The sequence below is a fragment of the Crotalus tigris genome, unplaced genomic scaffold, assembly GCF_016545835.1.
Source record: "Crotalus tigris isolate CLP2741 ecotype Arizona unplaced genomic scaffold, ASM1654583v1 scf7180000017568.12009008, whole genome shotgun sequence".
NCBI classification, from domain to species: domain Eukaryota; kingdom Metazoa; phylum Chordata; class Lepidosauria; order Squamata; family Viperidae; genus Crotalus; species Crotalus tigris.
In genome coordinates this window covers 1,546,506-1,568,656 of record NW_024096478.1, presented here as the reverse complement: position 1 = coordinate 1,568,656, position 22,151 = coordinate 1,546,506, and the positions used below count along the sequence as shown (strand labels likewise).

The 22,151-nt window shown below is 37.7% G+C and overlaps 1 protein-coding gene across 1 annotated transcript in view; it reads right to left on the bottom strand.

Moving 5' to 3' along the window:
* KCTD16 (potassium channel tetramerization domain containing 16) overlaps positions 1-22,151 on the bottom strand; it is a 228,700-nt gene that overhangs the window by 150,635 nt on the left and 55,914 nt on the right. The gene's annotated exons all lie outside the window — the stretch shown is intronic.

The window sequence follows — 22,151 nt, the reverse complement described above, 5'->3', positions numbered from 1 at the left end:
CAAACTTGGCCGTTTTATGACTTGTGGTCTTCAACGCCCAGAATTCCTCAGCCAATGTGCCTGGCTGAGGAATTCTGGGAGTTGAAGTCCACAAGTCACAAAAGGACCAAGTTTGAAGGCCCCTGGTCTAGAGATTAAAGCACCAGGCTAGAAAGCAAGAAATAGTGAGTTCTAGTCCTGTCTTAACCCTGAAAGATAGTTGGGTGACCTTGGGCCAGTCACTCTCTCTCAGCCCAACTCACCTTACAGAGTTGTTGTTGTGGGGAAAATAGGAGGAGAAGGTGTGTTGGATATGTTCGCTCCTTGAGGGATTTGTAAAAATAATAAAAGCAGGAAATAAGTAAGTAAGTATCTGAGGGACTTCCCCGCTTATTTCAGAAAACCCCATTAGATCTGGCAGAGAAGGCATGCTATGGGTATCATCAGCTAGGGATCTACATTTCATGGGTCCCAAGAAACATCCCTTCTTTGCTGTAGTGCATGCCTATGAGGCTTTCTTCCCCCTGAAATTAGATGAGCTCCTTCCCTTTTGTCATTTCACAAGGTCTGCAAAATCTGTTTATGTTATCAGGCATGGAGCTTTCAGGTAACCAGAGATGACATCATTGCTGAGATGGCCATTTTTGTTCTCTTTTTGTGTATGGATTTGCATATTTGTTTTCTTATAGTATCTATTTTGTAAGGTAGATTTCTATATTTCTTATATCTATTGCTTTTATGTTTGTGATTTTTATCCAATTATTGTTTGTTGCTCTTTGGTAAAGTGGGTAGCTATGTAGATTTGATGAATGAATAAATAAAATATTGTGTTACACTTTCCCTGCCTTATCCCCAACTTCAGATTAGGTTAATTCCAAATTCAAAATATGATATTTAACTTTTCCAAAAATGGCCTGTCTCTGGCCATAATCATCAAGGATATATCTTTGAATACTCTTCTTATAATAATTACATCCAAGGTTATATAAGATAAGGATTATCTTCCTAGTTTATCTCAATGTTGTGCAAATAATAACTTTATTATATTATCTCTGTGGTGGTAAAAGAAAAAGTTGGGCACCCCAAGCAACATGAAGTCAGTTGATTTATCATCTCAAAAATGCTAAATATTTAACATTCAAATGTATATGCCACTGGACCACATTGCTACCTAATTACTATTGAAAATAGGTTCCAGATAGTGATACTTCCCACTTCCTTTCTGTAATTCAGAAGGATGACAAAGATGGGGGGGGGAGTTTGTAGACTAGTTGAATTATATTGGCCTGAAAAAGAGACAATGTCATTGCTTTCTTCAAAGGTCTATTAAGATGATGGTGAAGTAAAATTGTTTCCTATTGGTTCATAGAATAGGACCCAAGTCAAGAGTTTCAAAGAGAACTGAAGTCCACCTTGATGCTACAAAGCGTTTGACTATGGAATCAATGGCTAAAAGACCAATTACAGCCTAATTCAGAGGAAGAGGAAGCTATTTTTTTAGGGCCAATAAGCACCCCAGAAGCTATTTTTTATAAATTGATTTCCATCAGAGAAAATTATACATTTACAACAAGTTACCATAGTGATGTGGTCAGTCACAAAGCAGCCACCTCCAAAAACAAACTGATAAGATGGTTCCTTGCCCCTCTGAATGGACACATAGGATACTCTACATCATTTAAGCTTATTTTAATCTTTTTTTTTAGGCACCCTTTCAAACAAAGGATGGACTGTAGCCATCCGTCATTTTTATTTCTCAGGAATGGGTTATGTGCAGCTCAGAGGCATTCTTGAAAATCAAGAAGACAAATGTTCTTTGCTTTGCAACTTGCCAGCCTCCCATTTTATCTTCGGATGGGTCAAAAAGCCTGGAAAATGCCAAGGGAAATATCTACAGTTATATAGATGCTCAAAGGCATTGTGTTCTATCCCCTCCTCCACCTGCCCCCTTTTTTGAGAATTGCCTTCATGACATTGATGTGCTCATAAATGATTCTGTATTGCATGCATATGTAAGGCTAAATTATATTTTGGATAGTACTCATAAGACCTCTCAATATTTTGGTAGAACCTTTCAAACTTCTAAATAAAAGCAGGACAGCATTTTGTCTCAGCAGACACATCAGAAAATAAACTGCTTAAAACTTTTCCTCATTCTCAGTTTTCTTGATTCGAACTACCACTAATATTTGTCGCTTCTCTTTCTCTTGTCCAGCTAATTATTATTTTTTTCCTTTAGAGCATTATATATTTATTTATTAATTCATTCAATATATATGATTACCCTTCTCAAATGCATGTTCAGGGCAGATAATAATTAAAAACAATAAACAAAACCATATATAACATAAAAAAGCAGCCAAGTGATGACACATAGCAAAAAGCCACAATCAAAGCAAGCTTGCCCACATTACTAGATCCCACCAGACTTGATGAAAGAAAATCAAGTCTTCAGTGCCTTGTGAAAAACATTGACAGTAGATTCAGCCATGGCATTTAAATTTGGTAAAAGAAAACATGAAGACAAGTGATTAAATGTCATCTGTTCTTCAAACTACTGCTTCCACTACATTCAGAGTTTCCTCCAGCTAGTTTTCCTTTTATTTTTATTTTTTCTGAATAAATACGATCTGTTAACACATTTTTTGCATAATGTATCCTTTGGTCAATTAATTAAAGAGTACATTATCTGATTAAGAAATAAGGAAAGGGAAAGGAACAAACCTTACACTCACAAGCACTGATAATGTTACCTAGTAGGGTACTGAAATGTCTACAAGCAAATAACCAAGCTGAGAGAGCACAAGGACTCCACAGTTCAATACTGAGCTAAAAATATTCTCTTTTATTGGAACTTAAACTCATCCTTAGCTGACATTCCCTAGCTGTATCAGACCATTGTGCCAACAAAAATAGTTATGCTGGGTTATAAGGTTTATAATCCAGTATTATAAGAAATGGAGGTTGTGAAGCTACGTAAAAATATCAATCTACAATTAAAAATTGTGAAAGGATTTGGATAATAAATGGTTATTCTACTTGGGTTGAAATGCAGCTGTTCCCTTCTTTCTGTCAGCAGATTACTCAGTCCATTAATGAATCCATGGAGTTAATCTTTATTTTCCCTCCACAGTAAACTTGTCCCCGAGCACCTGAATGCCTGGAAAGAAGCCCAAATTGTGTATTATGTTTGGTTGACTGCTGCAACTCTCACAAATCATGCAGCAACATCACATCTCATAAAGGAAAAATAACAGCCCTCAAAAGAAACCAGCATGGCTGTATAAAGAACTCTCTGATAAATTAGAAGATAAAAAGGATAAGTATATAAAGTGGAAAGAGGGGCACATAACTAAGTCAGAATATCAGCAAATAGCTCGAACCTGCAAAGATGAAGTGAGAAAAGCTAAGGCTCATAATGAACTAAGGCTTGCAACCAAAGTCAAAAATAACAACAACAAAAAAAGCTTCTTTCAACATGTAAAAAACAAGAAAAAAGTGAAGGAAACGATTGGTCCATTAGTGGGTGGAAGTGGCAAGAAGGTGACAAGCAATAGGGAGAAAGCAGAACTATTTAACTCATTTTTTGCATATGTTTTACACAAAAGGAAAAAACAGACCAACCTATCAAACATATTGCCAAAAAAACAGAATAGAAACACAAGTTAAGATAGGCAAGAAAATGGTAAGTGAGCACCTGTCTAGCCTAGATGAGTTCAAATCATCAGGACAAGATAGATTACACTGCAAGGTTCTCAAGGAACTGGCGGATGTGATCTCAGAACCATTGAACTATATTTTTCAAAGATCTTGGAGCACTGGGGAACTACCAGAAAACTGAAAAAGAGCTGATGTAGTTCCCATCTTCAAAAAAGAAAAAAAATGGATCCAGGAAATTACAGACTATCAGCCTGACCTCAATACCTGGGAAGATTCTGGAAAAGATAATCAAACAACGAATCAGCGAACACCTAGAGGCAAACAAAATCACTACTAAAAGCCAACATGGGTTTGTCAAAAACAGATCATGCCAGACAAATCTTATTGCATTCTCTGACCAAGTGACAAAATTAGTGGATCAGAGGAATGCTGTGGATATAATTTACTTGGACTTCAGTAAGGCATTTGATAAAGTAGATCACAACCTACTACTCGATAAGATAGAAAAATGTGGGGTAGACAGTATCACCACCAGATGGATTCATAGCTGGCTGACCGGCCATATTCAGCATGTGGTTCTCAATAGAACTGCATCTACATGGAGGGAAGTGTGTAGTGGGGTGCCCCAGGCTCTGTTCTGGGCCCAGTGCTCTTCAACATCTTCATCAATGATTTGGACAAGGAGATAGATAGGGAACTTATCAATTTGTGGATGACACCAAGCTAGCAGGAATAGCCAACACTCCAGAAGGCAGGCTTAAGATACAGGAAGACATGGACAGACTGGGCACTAACAAAATGAAATTCAATGGTGAAAAAAGCAAGGTTCTACATTTAGGCAAGAAAAATTAAATGTACAGGTATAGTATGGGGGTACCTTGCACAATAGTAGTAACTGTGAGAGGGATCTCTGAGTCCTAGTGGACAATCACTTAAATATGAGCCAGCAGTGTGCTGCAGTTGCCAAAAAAGCCAACACAGTGCTAGGCTAAATTAACAGAGGTATAGAATCAAGATCACATGAAGTATTAATACCACTTTACAATGCCTTGGTAAGGCCACACTTGGAATACTACATCCAGTTTTGATCACCACAATGTAAAAAAGATGTTGAGACTCTAGAAAGAGTACAGAGAAGAGCAACAAAGATGATTAGGGGACTGGAGGCTAAAACATATAAGGAACGGTTGCTGGAATTGAGTATGTCTAGTTTAACGAAGAGAAGGACGAGGGGGGATATGATAGCAGTGTTCCAATATCGCAGGAGCTGCCACAAAGAAGAGGGAGTCAAGCTATTCTCCAAAGTGCCTGAAGGCAGGACAAGAAACAACAGATGGAAACTAATCAAGGAGAGAAGCAACCTAGAACTAATGAGAAACTTCCTGAGAGTTAGAACAATTAACCAGTGGAACAACCTGCCTCCAGAAGCAGTGAATGCTCCAACACTGGAAGTTTTTAAGAAGAGACTGGACAGCCATTTGTCCGAAATGGTATAGGGTTTCCTGCCTGAGCAGGGGGTTGAACTCGATGACCTCCAAGGTCACTTCCAACTTTATTATTATTATTACTATTATTATTGATCATCGCAGAGTCAGCCAGATGTTCAGACTGGATTTGGCATTTTGTCTACCTATCGAGTCCTTACCCAGGACCTGGGATAGGCAGATGTGGATGTTTGATGGTATTACAGATATCGTCGCAGGATGGAAGCAGTTCCTAGCAAGGCCGCCTTTTGCAATTGCCTAATAGCGAATTTGTCAATGCCAATGGTGTTCAAGTGGTGCTCCAGTTGTTTTGGGATTGCAACCAAGGAGCCTATGACTATTGGTACTACCCTTGATTGCTTTTGCCACAGTCTTTCTATTTCTATTTGTAGGTCTTTGTATTTTGTTATCTTCTCCAGTTCTTTCTCGTCTGTTCTGCTGTCTCCAGGCACTGCCACGTCCACTATCCAGACTTTTTTGTCTTTCTTATCAACAATTGTTAAGTCTGGGGTGTTATGTTGCAGGTGCTTGTCTGTTTGAATTCTTAAGTCCCAGAGCAGTTTAATTTTATCATTTTTATGATTTTCTCTATTTTATGATACCACCAGTTTTTGCTTACAGGCAAATTATATTTTTTGCAGATCTTCCAATGCACCGTTGTTGCTACTTTGTCATGCCGCTGCTTGTAGTCAGTCTGTGCAATCTTCTTGCAACAGCTTACCAGGTGGTCCACTGTTTCTTCAGCTTCTTTGCATAGGCGGCACTTACTGTCTATTGCTGTCTTCTCAATTTTGACTTTATATGCATTTGTCCTTAAGGCTTGGTCTTGTGCAACCAGAATTAGTCCCTCGGTCTCTTTCTTCAATTTTCCTGCTCTTAGCCATTGCCAGGTTTTATTATTATCTGCTTTTCCAGCTATTTTTTTAATGTATTGGCCATGTAGTGCTTTGTCTTCCCATGCCTCTATTCTGTTCTTCATTTGGTCTTTCTTGTAGGCCAGTCTGGTCTCTCCAGTAGTCAGTAAGCCTTCCTGATATACTAATTTCAGTGCATCTTCATCATTGTTCTTCAGATATTCTTCCAAAGCCATTTTTAATTCTTCAACCATCTGATGTACTTGTAGCATTCCACGCCCACCTATTTGCCTTGGTAGATAAAGTATTATTATTATTATTATTATTATTATTATTAATAATAATAATAATAATAATTATTATTATTATAAAGGTTTTTTTTCTCCAAGTCTTGCTAAGAAGTAAAATAGAAATGAAATTTATCTTCCTCTCCATCCCAGCCATCAGATTTTGACTGCAGCTTTTTGAACTTGGAATACATTCATAGTTTGGTAAGAGACAGAAGTATATCTCATAATATTTTAGAAGCATAAAGGTAAGTGACTTGCCTGTGGTTCTTTTTGTAACTGATAGGATGCTTATATATCTTGCATTATTGACAATAGGCCTCTTTTGAATTGAGCATGTTTTAAGTCATGCAAGTAGAAAAAATAATTTCATAAAACTCCTAAGTTCCCTTTTAATATGCTGATTGCTATAGGAAGAGAAAGGGATATCTGGTCACAATGTCTGCATCCCATTTAAGTTTCAGCAGTGGCTCCCAAGTTCTCATTTTACATATAAATTAGCTATATAAATTAGCATACATAAATTTCAGGCAAATTGATGTTCCCTTCTGTCTTGGATTGTGGTGTGTTTTAGAATCCTTTTTTTCCTTTTTTCTTTTTTGATCGTCATGCAAGATACTGTCTAAATGCAGTCTGATCATTAGAAGCAATCATTTGTCTAATTATTCTTGTAAAATACAGGATTTATTTTCCTTGAAATGAAATGTTTTAAGAATATGTTATGTAGGCTGTGAAAGGCAGTTAAAAATATAGTTCTATAAACTGGAAATGAAAAAAGGGAAAGAGAGAGACTATCAAAAGCACGACTGTCATTGGAATGAGATCAATTCTTGGAGACTTTAATAAGTTACTTGAAAGACAATGCCAGTGGGTTGTATGGTACAGGATGAATGTTTACCAGAGAAATGTGAGAAAAAGCTGAAGCATTTATCAAAAATAAATGATGAGAGGAAACTAAGGTGCTTATTTTTAGAAAACAAGTCCTTCCTCAACAATGTTCCTTTTCTTTCAGATTATCTCATTTCTATCAGCTGATTGGTGTGTTTAATTTACAGCTAATTCTCCGGTAGACTATATAATTCTAGAATAATCTCCTCCTCCTCCTCCTTCTCAACATTTGAAGTATGTCATATGTTGACTCCCATAATTTCCAGATGGGTTAGCTGAGGAAAATTTGAATTGTACATTGAATTGTACAGATTCTGACGCATCTGGCCAAAATGGGTAGTTGAAATGATAAGAAACATGGATATCAAGACACAAACATAAACCTCTGCATTTATAAAATCTTTCATCAGGAATTTATCAGCTAGGTTTAAATATTTTCAGGTAATCAGCTGGGTTTTGTTTTCTTTTTTTTGCCCTAGAAACGTGGTGATGGGAGTACAAATTTCAGCTAGAGGCTTTAGTGTGATTTCCACATAATGAATATATAATCAGCAATTAAATAACCCAGATATAAAATTACTTTCAGCAAACCACAGTTCTCTGGAATTTTCAGTCATATATCTTTGATATGACATTGAATATATTACATTATAAGGTCTCTCTTGGCACGCCAACCTGCAGCAGATTATTTCAAGCAGTCTTTAAATCTCTACTTGCTTGTTCTGAAAGATAGCTAAAGCAATATATTTGGAATATTATTTATTATTATTTTGCCTAAATGAACTAAATTATTAAATGTAAGAAGTATTCCTCTAGCTGGTATTGTCTCCAAACTTTCTGTTAAAAATTAGAACTTTGCAATTTTGCCTTTCTTTGTGAAAAAGGTTGCATCATATATCTGACACATGCTTGCACTGTATTATTTCAAACTAAAATTTACTCAAAATGGATAAAGATAAATACTGCCCATGGAAAACACATCCCTGTTATTTGTCTTCTTTTTTTTTTTTAATTCCTGAAGCACATCTGGTCAGGCAAAGAAGCAAGGCCATTTAGATCCAATATGTAGACCAGGCCATAAAAGAATCAAGAAGCTCTCCCTCTGGTTGTCTTCTCAAGATTGATACAATCACATTTCATTAGATGGTTATGTTTTATTTACTTGAGCTTCTTTGATTGTGTTTTACAGTATATGGTATTGTTATCTGAAATAATAATTTCAATGCTTTAAGATACTCTGAGTAAGACACATTATAATGGAGGCAATCAAGAGCAGGCTATCAGTGGCTCTCCCAATGTTGCTGATTACAACCTTCAGCATTCTTCACTACTGACCATATTTCCTTAGATGCTTAGAATTACAATTCAGCAACATCTGGAGACACACACGTTGCTTATTCCTAATACAATCAAAGCAACTGCTTTCCTTTTACCCAGGATTTAATTGTCCTTGTTAAAAAGATATAATTGATGATTTATGTTAAGTCAACATTAACTTGATCTTAAGGATTTATGCAGGTTCTTAAGCTATTCCACTGTTTTAGTCCAGGGGGCTGGACTAGAAGACCTCCAAGGTCCTTCCAGCTCTATTCTATTCTTATTCTAATGGTTGCTGGAACTGAATATGTGTCTAGTTTAATGAAGAGAAGGATTAAGCGGTGACATGATAGCAGTGTTCCAGTATCTCAGGGTTTGCCACAAAGAAGAGGGAGTCAAGCTATTCTCCAAAGCACCTGAGGGCAGGACAAGAAGCAATGAATGGAAACTAATCAAGGAGAGAAGCAATCTAGAACTAAGGAGAAATTTCCTGACAGTTAGAACAATCAATCAGTGGAACAACCTGCCTCCAGAAGTTGTGAATGCTCCAACACTTTTTAAAGAAGAGATTGAACAATCATTTGTCTGAAATGGTGTAGGGCAGTGGTTCTCAACCTGTGAGTCGGGACCCCATTTGGGGTCGAACGACCATTTCACGGGGGTCGCCAAACAACGCAGTCCGCCATTTTTTTCCCCTTTTCCTTAGCTGTGCTACTCCCTTTTATTCTATTGGCTTTTGAAAGCCAATAGAATAGAATCTCTTGAACAGAGTCTAATTCTATTGGCTTTCAAAAGCCAATAGGAATTGTCCAGGCTGTCTTGGCCCTGCTGAGCCCACCAAAAGTCCCATTCTGCAAACGATGCTGCAACAGTTGAGTAGTCCTCGACTTACGACCGGTTGAGTAGTCCTCGACTTACGACCGGTTGGGGGTCGCGACATTAAAAAGATTGAGAATCACTGGTGTAGGGTTTCCTGCTTGAGTAGGGGGTTGGACTGGAAGACCTCCATGGTCCCTTCCAACTCAGTTATTCTATATTCAATGCTAGAATGAAAAAACTCATGCAGACCACCAGTAGGACTATAAAATGCTAGTTGTATGAAAATGTCTACCTGAGTAATGTTTTAATTTTCAACACATTTCCAAAATCAATCCTGGGGCTTAAATCAAAGTGACTTGCATTCAAATGTTAGACGTTCTGCTCCTAAACTCAACAGGATACTGATAACTGATTTAGTTAACATTGTGTTGAAGAAGATTTGCAGTTTCTCAACTCAATGTACAATATGCTTGTTTTATGTTTGGGAAGAATCTGATTCTAACAGACAGAATCTTTCAAAAGAATGAAGCACTATATAATCCCATTGTAAATTAGTTTTAAAATACTTCTGGCATCTGCCCCAGAGCTATTCTACTATTTCTAATCTAATTTTAAATCACAGTTGAAAAATAAGTTTATAATCTCCGATATCACCGTATATCTCTTGGCTATAGTTTCAGCACAGAAATAAAATATTATTAGTCCTCTAAAGAAATTTCCCTTTTTATTGTTTGTTGAATAATGCCCTAGAAATAATTCTACTGTAAGTCAACAAGGTAAACATGACATCCCAATGCCCTCTTTCCAGTGACTGGTTTCCTTTTAAATTATATTGAAAAAAAATATTGTTTTTCAGGCTTGGAGAGTTCTTAAGTCTCATACGGAGTTGAGAATTATTCTGGATATAACTTTTCAAGGAAAATATTGAGCTGGAAAGAATTCAGGGAGAAATTCCATGGTTGAGAGACCAAAATGGATATATGGCAAATTGAAAGAAAAAAACATCTGAGACAGAGAGGGGATCAAATAAATGTCAATTGGTAGGAGTCTCCCCACCCCGCCCCCAGCAGAGAGGCAATAAAGGAAAAAGCAAAAGCACTCCTTTAACACATCAGTGTTTGAAGCCAATACTTACAGTTGGTTTTTGGATCCCGAATCATTAAGGAACCAAAGTTCAAATTCAGAGGCAGTTATAAGCTTTCTATGGTTGGTAGATTTCTAATTACTGTTAAGGGATGCAGTGGCACAGTGTCTTAATGATGCTGGATCTGCCAGCTAGAAATGGTCTGCCTTTCGGTGGTTTGAGCCCAGCCCCATGAGATGTTCCCTGGCTCCTGCCCATTTAGCAGTTTGAAAGCATCCAATATTATAAATAGATAAATGGGTATCACTTTGGTGGGAAAAATCTAGCTTCATTCGTGTGTGAGGAGAACGGAAGCAAGTGCTGCACCTGGCCAGGTGCAAGGCAACGCAACACAAGGTGAGGTGAGACCAGAAGAGGAGCATGGAAGAACCAGCAACCTGGTATAAGCTAGTTCGCCCCCTGCATTGCACCAAGGACAAGCATACAAGTGCTGAACAGAATGAACTAGCAATTTAGGCTGTCAGGACTGCATTATGTCTAGCATTTGTAGACTTCCTTGACATTGTATGGCATACGCTAAATAAATAAATAATACTGTTTGCCCATGGAACCAATAGGACCAACTTATCACTGTGTGGCTGCGTGCTTGTTCAGTGCCAATCAGAAATATTAATCTCCTCTGTTCAGATAATGTAACCAGAGAATCAAATAACCAATATTTAGTATTTTGTTGTAGTTAAATAATGAAGTACCGTAAATAATGATTGTTTTCAATCTAAGTTAGGTGCTGGTATAGAAACTAGGAAACTGTGAGTTCTAGTTCTCTTTTAGGTATGAGTAGATTGCTCAGTCACACTGTGAGGAAGATGGGTGATCTCTAGATTTGGTAGATAGCTAGATCGATTGATAGATCGATTGATGTCAATAGATTGATAGACAGATGACTTTGGGCATATCTCTCTGTCTCAGCATTGTTTCATGGGAAAAATAGGAGGCAGTGGCATTATATATACCCTCTTGAGTTGTATAAAATAAAGGCAGGCTATAAAATTTAACAATAAATAACTTTACAAAAATTAGTTAAGATATAAAATATTTGCTACAAGATTGTTATATGGTTCATGTTAGTAAATGTCATTATGATTTAGCATCATATGCGAATAAAATATTGTAACTTTTCCATTAAACCAAGGTCATAACAAATTCTGACTTGGTGTTATGAGTGAACCAAACTATTGTTTTTATCAATAATGAAGTTTTATCTGCTCAGTAAGGACAAGAAAGATATATATATATAATTAGGATTGCCACTGAATTTTGGGGAGTAAAAAATATTGGTAAAAAGATCAATGGAAATACTCATGTATGAAAATAGTGAGTTATATTAAAATCAATATCAGAACTATTTCCAATTTTATTTCTCTCCAATTTTGTATAACTTTTTAACACTTACTGCAGTTGCACATTTAGCTGAAATAAATTCTCCAATGACTAATTAAGGCCTTATTTTTTTTTTTAAAAAAAAAGTCACATTTTAAAGGCTTTCTGCTGAATTGATGGAAGGAAGTGATTAAAAAAGGCAGGTAATGTGAAATGCCTCAAGTCAGATGAACTGTAATTTAGCAAGTGAATAATGAGGAAATTTAAAAGTCACATTGAGATGTTTTTAACACTGACCCACTGTTCAGATAATGTAACCAGAGAATCAAATAACCGATATTTAGTATTTTGGGAAAGGTAGCAGCTGTCCAGGCAGGAGAAATGCAGGAATATTTTCCCCCTGGAATTCAGATTTGTCAGCTGTTCAGAGAAGTCTCCAGAGAATTTCCACAAGCTTCTGATTCTACTACTGGCCACATGATTTATTTTATAGAAGATCTTAGGTGGAAAACAAAATAAAAAATAAAAATGCAGGAATGCAGAATCAGAAATGTTGATTATTGAAAAAAGCAAAGCAGCATCATTTGTAGCACAAGCTTTCAAACTGGATGTCATGTCAGTGATGAGCTAATGCACAAAATGTATTATATTACTTATATTGATGCAAGAACAGCCCATGTGAATACAGTTCATGGGTAGAGCAGGGCAGTTATCAAAAGCAATGGAATAGAAATAGTCTTATTGTATATAATATTAATGTTTTAATTTTGAGAGAGGAACTACTCGGGCATTTCCCCTGGACCGCATCAAGAGGGAGAAGAAGAAGGTGAGAAGTAAGTAGGAAGGTTGAGGTGAAGGAGGAGAGGGGGTGAGTGAAGAAAAAGAGGGAAAGAAGTAAGTTGGTTTGAGGTAGGATGCGGTTTGGGGGGAAATGGGCGGGCAAGACCGAAATGGGTGTGTATCAATTTGTTTTATTTTTTATCTAAAGTATTTGTAAGATTGTTATGTATTGTAAAATTGAAAATAAAAATTTTTACAAAAAAAAAAAAAAGCAATGGAGATCAGACATATAATCTGCCGGAAAAACTGCGAAACACCTCCCTCGTTAAAATAAATTGATGGTATATGAACAGAAACCCTGCTCTGTGCAGCTCTCATTCAGCTAACCGGGCCCTGAGAAACTTGTGGAACCATTATGTTGATCTATGCTTTATCCATGTCTATGCGTAGTGAATATCATGACTATAAAACACATTCACTGCACATTGCTGGAAATTCAGTTGCTATCATAAGAGCAACCCCCAATGCCTGCTATTTTATTTGGATGTTATTTTCTCAATCTTCCCAGCAATATCTCCCTCAGCTGTCACATTTTAAGTGTCACTTTGCTGCAGTGAGGAATGGGAGATGAGATGAGAATATCATATAAGGACTCATTGGAGAAACTAAGCCACTTCATTAGAGTAGTAGTCCTTTTGTGGAATGGCTGTCTTTCAAACTGATCGACATAAGAGCGTTTAGAGAACAAGCGCCTGATTTTCTGTCTTCCTCTTCCCCTCCCCATTTTGGGAAAACCGTAGCAACTCTCATTGACCTGGCAGTCTCTTCAACTAAAGAGGACTAAAAACACAACAGAACTTTAAATGCCACATCTGAAGTCATATTTGAGATGGGCTCAATTACAGACTTATTAAAAATGAATTGCTGTCAATTCTTTGGGGGGAATTTGGACTCACATTATGAGTCCAAAACTAACTGCTCATTCCTTTCCCATTATAGCTTGTCTGATAAGTAGAAAGTGCTTCCTTTTACTGAGCATCAATAAGAAGTGAATATGGGGAATTTAAACTATGTTTATATTGGCTTTTTAATAATTTAACTAATCATACTCTGTTATAGTGAACCTAGGAATCTGTAACTGTGATGAGAATTCTGTCACAGATCTCTAATCCTGAATTACCTTTTCCAAGTTTTAGATAATAGAGTAGAAGAGCAACTTTCAATTTTTAGCTGCTGGGATTCCTCTCTAATTGTACAACTTGAAATTCAGGATCTCAAAATACATATATGCCTGCATATGTGTGTACACACACAGAACGAGATACACATAGGCTTACAGGGATGTGCATACAATGACTTCCTTTACAAGCAAATGGGTTACTACAGAGGTAAAATTTATAGCATCCCAGCTATGACATACATTCTTCCACCTTTATTTTTTATTATTTTATTTTATTTTTATCCAACAAAACAAAATAAAACATAACACACATACACACACAGTATATACTCCACCCCCCTTTTTAACAGCGATTACATAACGGTAATCTTCTATTATTTACATATTCTTCTTTAGAATATTTGTCCTTATTGGGTCACAATAGAGAAGATGTGCACAGATGACATTTGCCATGCAGAAAAGAATCAAATCGGTGATTTTTTTTCCTCCCCTTTTGTACAATTACTGCCAATACAAAAATGTCACTTTGATTCATACACACCTTCTGGGTCCCCCCCCCCATTTTTTAAAGAAAAGTTGAATTCCACACATCTTAATGTTACCAAGGTTGAGAAACATTGCATTAAGCTGTATGAGTAACCAATGGTGTAGAAACTACGTGAAGAAAATAGAGTCTGCCAGCGTACTACTATTGATGCTGCTGAAGTTCAGGGCCCAAAATAAACTATTTTTATTTCAGAGGGAAATTTTTAACTGGGGAATAAGCAGAGGGATTTTTTTAGCAGCAGTATAATTCATTTCAATCTACTTTAGGCATCTTTTAAAATGGCAGTAAGTCACCCCCCTGGGTCCAACAGTTAAGACAGGCTAACAATCAAAATCCAATCGATATATGACATATTAGAGTTTGAACGGGAGGTGAGTTTTGAAGTGATGCACAGATGAAGCTGCAGCCATCACTTCCAACTGTAGGTTCCAACTGATTGCATCTCCCTCAGGACTGAGAAATAAATCACTCTGGTGCCAGAAGCCCTTTATGTTAACATTTTACCATTGGATTATTACTGGACATACATGGTTTAGTACTTACAGAAGGGTTTTCATCACTGCCTATTGATTCCTTGTCTTCCAAAGGAACAGGCAATTAAAATACAAGGTTTTCTATGCACAAAAAAAGCCTGAATAAAAGGTTTCAGAACTAAAAAAAAAAATCAACAGGGAAAAAAATCTGGTTTATCAGTTTAGAACAGTGGTTCTCAACCTTTCTAATGCCGCAACCCCATAATACAATTCCCCATGTTGTGGTGACCCCCAATCACTTATACATCACTGGGTGCCAGGGGCATGGCCAAAGAAAAGGGGGAAAAATGGCGGACAGCCTTATTTGGCGACCCCCGTGAAATGGTCGTTCGACCCCAAATGGGGTCCTGACCCACAGGTTGAGAACCACTGGTTTAGAACATTGCAGAAGATGGTTTTAACTAAAATTGTGTTATGTCTCCTAGTTAATAAATTGGTTCCATTTTTTGCTCTTCTCTTCAGAAAACTTGATAGGCATTATCTATTAGCTTCCTCAAAATTGACAGTTTGACTCCCCTGATTGTAGCTGTAAGGAGTATTTTGCCGTTGTCTTCTCTTAGGAGCTGTTTTCTTTTACTTCTTGGTCCTTTCCATTCTCCTGATATTCCCCAAGGATCTCTCACTCAAGCATGAACCATATTTGATGCCATTTAGTTTTTTTCTTTAAAATCAGTCAAAGTCAACAGGCATTGCCTTCTCCTGGGGCTGGTCACCTTGTAGTGAAGGAAAAGGCACATTACTGACTTACCTCTGGACAAACATACTCTTAATTATCAACCAAATCCCTTGGAAACTTTACAAGGAAAGTTGGTGGCTGCTCTTGGTGTAATAAAGTAAGAAGGAGGTAAACTTCACACAAGCATTGCTGATTTCGTTTTGCAGATGTTCCCAATTCAACCTACTGCCAAACATAAAAGATTATACATTTTTGCACCTCACTTTAGAAGCTGCACATCATTGTCATGTTGCTAAGAGACAATAAAATTGACCCAGAAGGTAAAATTTATTATTATGTTATAATGAAAATAAAAAATGGTTTCCTGACAAGCTTGATAAGTTAACAAGCGGGGTTCTGTGATTTTTCCAGAAGAATGCAGAATCTTAAAGCAACTTGTTTTGTAACAGGTGGCAAAGAAAAACTAGAGACCAGCAGCTTCAAAAGTAGCAACCAGCAGAGTAATTAACCTGTAAAAATAACACAGTATGTGGTACAGGATGCAATTAGTTTATCTTATCAGTTTATACAAACCCATAGACTTACGGCACTGGTTGTCTCACATAAGGCTGGCTCCCCTGATGGTAGCTGTACAGGGGCATTTTGCCATTGTCTTCTCCTATGAGTCTTTTCTTTTACTTCTCATATAATAAAGTGTGTTGTCTCACATAATAAGATACCACACCTTACATAATAAGGATTAGATTAATATCTCCAGTGGGTTTTTTGTAAGAAAAAAAATGCCGAAACGCGCATCTTGTTAATCCTTTATTATATATATATAATATAAAGCTGCATTAAAATGTTATTTAAGCGCGTTGACTCCCACTGCACTACGGATGAGTATAGGAATGAAGAGAGAAGACACCTCTTTCGCATATGCTGTTATAATGGTTACCCATTAAGATTCATCAGACGGCATAGCATAACAACCCATCTTCGGGCCAACCAATGTAGAGAAGAACCCTCCTTACAGAGAACACGCATCTCCCTCCCATACATTAACAATATCTCAGAGGCCACGGCCAGATTGCTGGCCCCCCATGGAATAGAGGTGGCTCACAAGCCAAACCAAACTCTACTGTCTAAAGTCATGCGCCCAAAAGACCCCCTACCTCCTATGGAGAAATCATCTGTTGTCTATAAGATCAATTGCAGGAATTGCCAAGGCAACTATGTGGGGGAAACAGCCAAATGCCTGAAGACTCATCTCCATGAACACCAATTGGCTATAAAACGGGGTGAGCAGCATTCACAACTTTGGATGCATATGGCGCAAGAGGGCCACCAATTTGACTTTGCTAATACCTGTATCGTAGCTAGTGATGCCATGAAGGGAGGCCGGCTACTGAAAGAGGCCTGGTTCTCAAATGACAGCTCAATTAATCGTCACATTGACTTGCATCCAGCGCAAGTCATTACATCGCAAGCAATCATACCAACACTTGTGGCGTTATGGACAGGAAGCTGTATCCCCCCACCGCCGGGAACACTTGCATATGGATGTAAATAACTATACCATAAACACCCCCTTGCCAGGTGACTGGCGCCGGACCGTGCAGCAAGAGAGTCTCCCACCCCAACATGTGGATGCTGGAATAGAGGCTACAGACTCCCCACGCATGGAAAAAGAAAGGAAGGGGGCGCCCAATATGGATGATCTACGCACCGCCCAACAACCCCACGTGAGGCCCACACACCCCCCCCAGGAGGGAGGAAGTGATACCAGTGGAGCCGGAACACCTAAAAGACTTGTTAAAATCTCGGAGTGTGCGGTTGCCCATAGCAATGAGGAGAAGCGTCCCACATGGAGAGGGGAGAGAAAGCATAGAATGACAACCCGCTCGATCAGTAAGGGGAGGAGTAATGAGAGCAGTTTGAGTGCCAAACAACGGGAGGGAACGGATGTAAGGAGAACTGGGGTGGGGAATAAAGACATGATTGCTGAGGCATACTATACTCAGATAAGAGCTGTTGACACGACAAAGGAGGAGAGAGGTATACAATTGGGAAGGGATATTAACCCACAGTTAGTGGAACCCTATCCCCATCATAAGATACAAGAAAACATCAGATTGAATCCTCCCCCCGATACGGCAGACGTTGGTATTGTCGGAAGAGGAGGGGATGCAAGGTTACCAACGCCTCCAAAAACCAACAGTGGAGGGATAGGTAGGGGCATCCGAAGAAAAGAACATAACGTTATGGACACATCTTGGTTATCAGCTGGCCAATCAGGGCCAGTAACACGGTCTAGGAGCCATGCGCAAACGTTACTTGAACCTACTTAAACCACCTTTATTGTAATGGCCTTTTAGCCCTGACGATGCTGAGGAGTTCACCCAGCGAAAGCTTGGCAACTTTTTAGTATAAGTATATTTTTAGTAAAGTATTCTTATTTTAACTCTCCCGGTGATCGTATTTTATTCTTTTATTCATATATATATATTTGTTTTCTGAGGTTTTCGCGGGTATTTGTATGTAGGTCTTTGGTTGTTCGGGTTTTCTCCCGCGTAAAATTGGAAGTGTCTTGGCGATATTCAGTTCTTAACATAAATTAAAAATTAAAAAAAGATTTTCAATTCACCAACAATTTTTTAAAATAAAGAAATTATTTCCCTTTCGCACTTAGTCAATCACTGTACACACACCCACACACGTCAGTTGTGTAACGAAACATAATGGTCGCTGCACACAGTAAGCACTCTGCATGCAACCACACAACCAATCACAAGCTGAGCAGTGCCACAAGCCAAGAAGCACCGTCACAACCAGCATGGACGAAGTACATATGCATCGGACTCGATACACAAGCAGCCTGCATGCACCATTTAATGATTATTATTAATAATAATAATCCACATGGACCAAACATCAAATTTTCAAAAGTTACTTTTAAAACTTGGAAAATCCATTGAAAAAAGGTGCCGGAACGCCATTCCAATGCGTTCTGTGACAAAAAGAGCACTAATTATCTCATATAAAGATTGTCTCACATAATAAGGACCAGACTTTTATTTGAGAAAACAAGCTATTGATGACAAGAAGGGAGGCGTTATTAACATTACATGGTTTGGGAGCTTTTAATGTATGATGCAGGACCAATGAGAGTTAATCCACAACCTCACCTGCCCATATATCAAGACCTTCCCCCTTTCTATTTCATCAGACAACATAAGAGGGAAAGAGCCAATTGCATTGAGGCTGCTATCTTGATTCCGGCAGTCATTTTCAGAATTAGAAATGGTGGATGCTTATGTCAGGTTTGGAAGGATTAAAAAAGAACTGTTCCTTCATGTAAAATCCGACCAGTCAGAATGGAGAAAGAGAAAAGAGAGCAGTTTTGTGGAGATTTTCATCCATCGTGATTTTTAAGACTTCCCCTCTGAAAGCAATAAAGAGAACTTAATGAAGCTCAAGTCAGACTAGTGTAAATCCAACATGGAGAAAGAGAAGATTCCATGGATCTCAGTAGGTTCTAACTTGCTCTCCTTACAATCTATCTCCAAAATATTCAGAACTTGAAGCAAAGAGGAAGGCATGGTTTTGGCACAGGAGCTAGCAGTTTGACACCCCTGCTCTAAATGGTTTACAGAGTTAGCACATTATCCCCAACAATCTAAATTCTCAGAAGGATGAAAGTCTGAGTCAACTTTGAGCTGGTCAGGGTTGACATCCTGGCTGTGAACAGAGTCAGCCTACCATATTGCATTCTAACCACTGGCCACCATGGCTCAAAATCATTTTTGCTAACTTCCAAGAACTGAGCTGTTGAGACACTCCATTTTCACCTCATTCCACCCTAATCCCTTCCTCTTATCGGCATGGGCTTTTTCAAATAGTTTCCCCAAAAATGCTAATTTTCTCCTTCCTTCCTCATCTCATTTTTCTTTTGTGCCAGGTCTATTGCTTTCATTAGTCATACTTCAGATGCAGTTGAAGCCTTTCTGGCTGAGTGGGCTTTTAATAAACGCATATCTTAATAATTTTTAGGCTGTGATCTTACATATGGGATTGTCAGCTGCTGCTGAAATCATAAGAAGCATGTTGATAAATATATAGATTGGGTTGCCCAATTTGTTCAAGACAAGTATATAAAATTTAAAAAGCCTAGTTTAAAAGGCAAGGCATTTTCAAATGATTCTTTGCAAATGTTATAGATGATTCTGTGTTATTTAAAGTAAAAAAGAAAAGTAGAAGGTAAATGTACCACTTGGTCGCTTTGAAGCATTTCAAAAAAGTGGAAATTGCCCTCTGGGACATGTGCTTTCTAAGCCTTTCCCTTTCTTCTCCCTAGATGCTGCTGCAGCTGCTTCTATTCTGTCTCTCTTGATTTCATGTTATACTGTTTTATGTCACCCCATTTTGGTTCACCTGGTCCCAGGGACCCTCCTGCTTTGTTTTACACTGCCTATCACTGCAAAGGGGAATTTTATTTCTAGTCATGGTTCCTTTCAATCTCATATCTCATTAGTTGGAAGCACTGAGGGCATCAAACAGAAAGAAGAGATGAATAGACCTTTCACTTCCTGCAGCCGGATGGAAACGATTGATAGAAAACTCTATCTATGAAAAATGAGCAAGTATTGACGAGGTGTTCTGGCCCATTATAAATCCACTTTAGGGTGAAATAATCAACCAGGTTGTACCGCAGTCAGCAAACCATTTGCCTCTACATATATCTTTGGGAGGGAACATTTTCTTTAGCTAGAACATAAACCATATAAATAAATAAGAAAATGTATAAAGCATTCCTAATAGGTGGGTTTTAAGATTCCTAGTCATCTCCAATCTAAGCCAGGTTTCTCAAAATTCTTTAGAGCTAACTAGGCAAGCCATAAAATAATTAAAATTAAGCATAAGCATTACTGTATGTTCTTCTTTTGCTGTCACATATAAATGCATGCGTGAAGGTGATATGAGAAACTAAATGGTGAAGCAAAAATGAGATCTAGTGGCCTCTTTCTAATAATAGAGCTAGTCTATTCATCATAGTTTATAATGCTCCCAAATGTGCTCTGGAAAGTCTCCTAAGTTCTTTGGTGTAGAGGGGAAGAGACAAGAAAATATTGATGGGGTGGGCAAAAATCCATCTGGATAAGGTCAGATTTCATTCCTATTTTTAGTTATGTTATTCACATCAATAAGATTATTTTTGAATGAAGGTGGTCTAGCTAATACATAGAAAAGGAAAAAAAAATACCAAGGGGTAAATGATCACCTGAATATTCAGAGTTCAACCATTTGTAACTCAGAAACTCATACCTTTGCTTTCTTCTAACAGAAAATGAACGTATCTGTTCCTTGTACAGATAACAAGTACATACTTGATTCCATGCAGTATTACTTAGCAAAATGAAATCTGCTCACTCCAAAGTAAAAAAAAAAAACAAGTTTCCATTGATTGCATTATATTTATAGCACCTAAGCACCTCCTGTCCCTAAAATAATTATTTTAAATAATCAAAGGACAAACTTGGTTTTAACAAGCAAACTTGACAATGGATGGAATTGTTCCTTATTAGTGCACCATTCAGCAGAAGTCAGCAATGGAATTGGCACCATGCTCTATTTATAATTGCCTTCCAATGTCTCCAGTCTCAAATCTAGATCCATGAGATCTGAAAAGATAACATTTTCTGGGTCTCCAGCAGAGATCCATTGGAATTAACATATTGACTTCCTAGTCTTTTCCTATTATAAGTAATCAGAAAGGGGCACCCAGAAAAAAAATTCTTCCTATTACTACTATGCTAAGCATTCAATTCACATGAAACTGATGGATTAGAATTATGAAAACCACAAGAAATGAAGACATCTCCTCCCAGTTTATCATCAACTGCATACATCTATCAGATTATAATATAAATTTGGGAATTCTTAATTTTGAGAAAGGAGGATGAAGCAGCGGGAGGAGGGGGGATAATAATACTCTTAAAATAACTGAAAGTATGTGACATGATTTCTGATTTCTGTCTTTCCAGAGCGTAGGACATGGAAGACAGTAACGGAATTAAACTACAAGAAGGTAGAATCCTTCCTAAGAGTAAGAAAAGTTTCATAAGAGAGCCAGTTTTCAAGAACTGAGTGGTAAATTTCCTTTCACTGGAAAATGCTAGACAATCATATTTTGCAGATACTTTAATTTGGATTCCTGCACTGAGCTAGAGGTTGGATTCACCAGCCTAAACAAACCCTTTCAACGCTATGATTGTATAAGTTGTGCTAGAATCTTGTATCTTTTTCAGCTTTCTGTTCCAAAAAGCCCAGAACAGGCAGAAGTACAAGATCATATATCCCAGCTTGCTTACATAACATTAAAACTTATCCTCTCTGAATTTGTCTCCTTGTTTTTAAAGGCTAAATTAAATCACTGCCTAGGGAATTACAGTTCTCTTAATAGCTACTGAGCTATACTACAAAATTTTCAGCAACATTGCAAAGTATATTAAATATGTCTCAAGATTTGTTAGGAAAAACCACCTTCCACTAATTTGGGGATATTTATTTATTTGGCTTAAATAAATAGTTGAGTCTGCTGTGCATACAGTATAGTTTTCTCTGGGGCTTACAGAGATCCACATTATAAACTTGTTATTTTTTTACTGTGAAACCAACCTTTTGAAAATATTTTTTCCTATTTC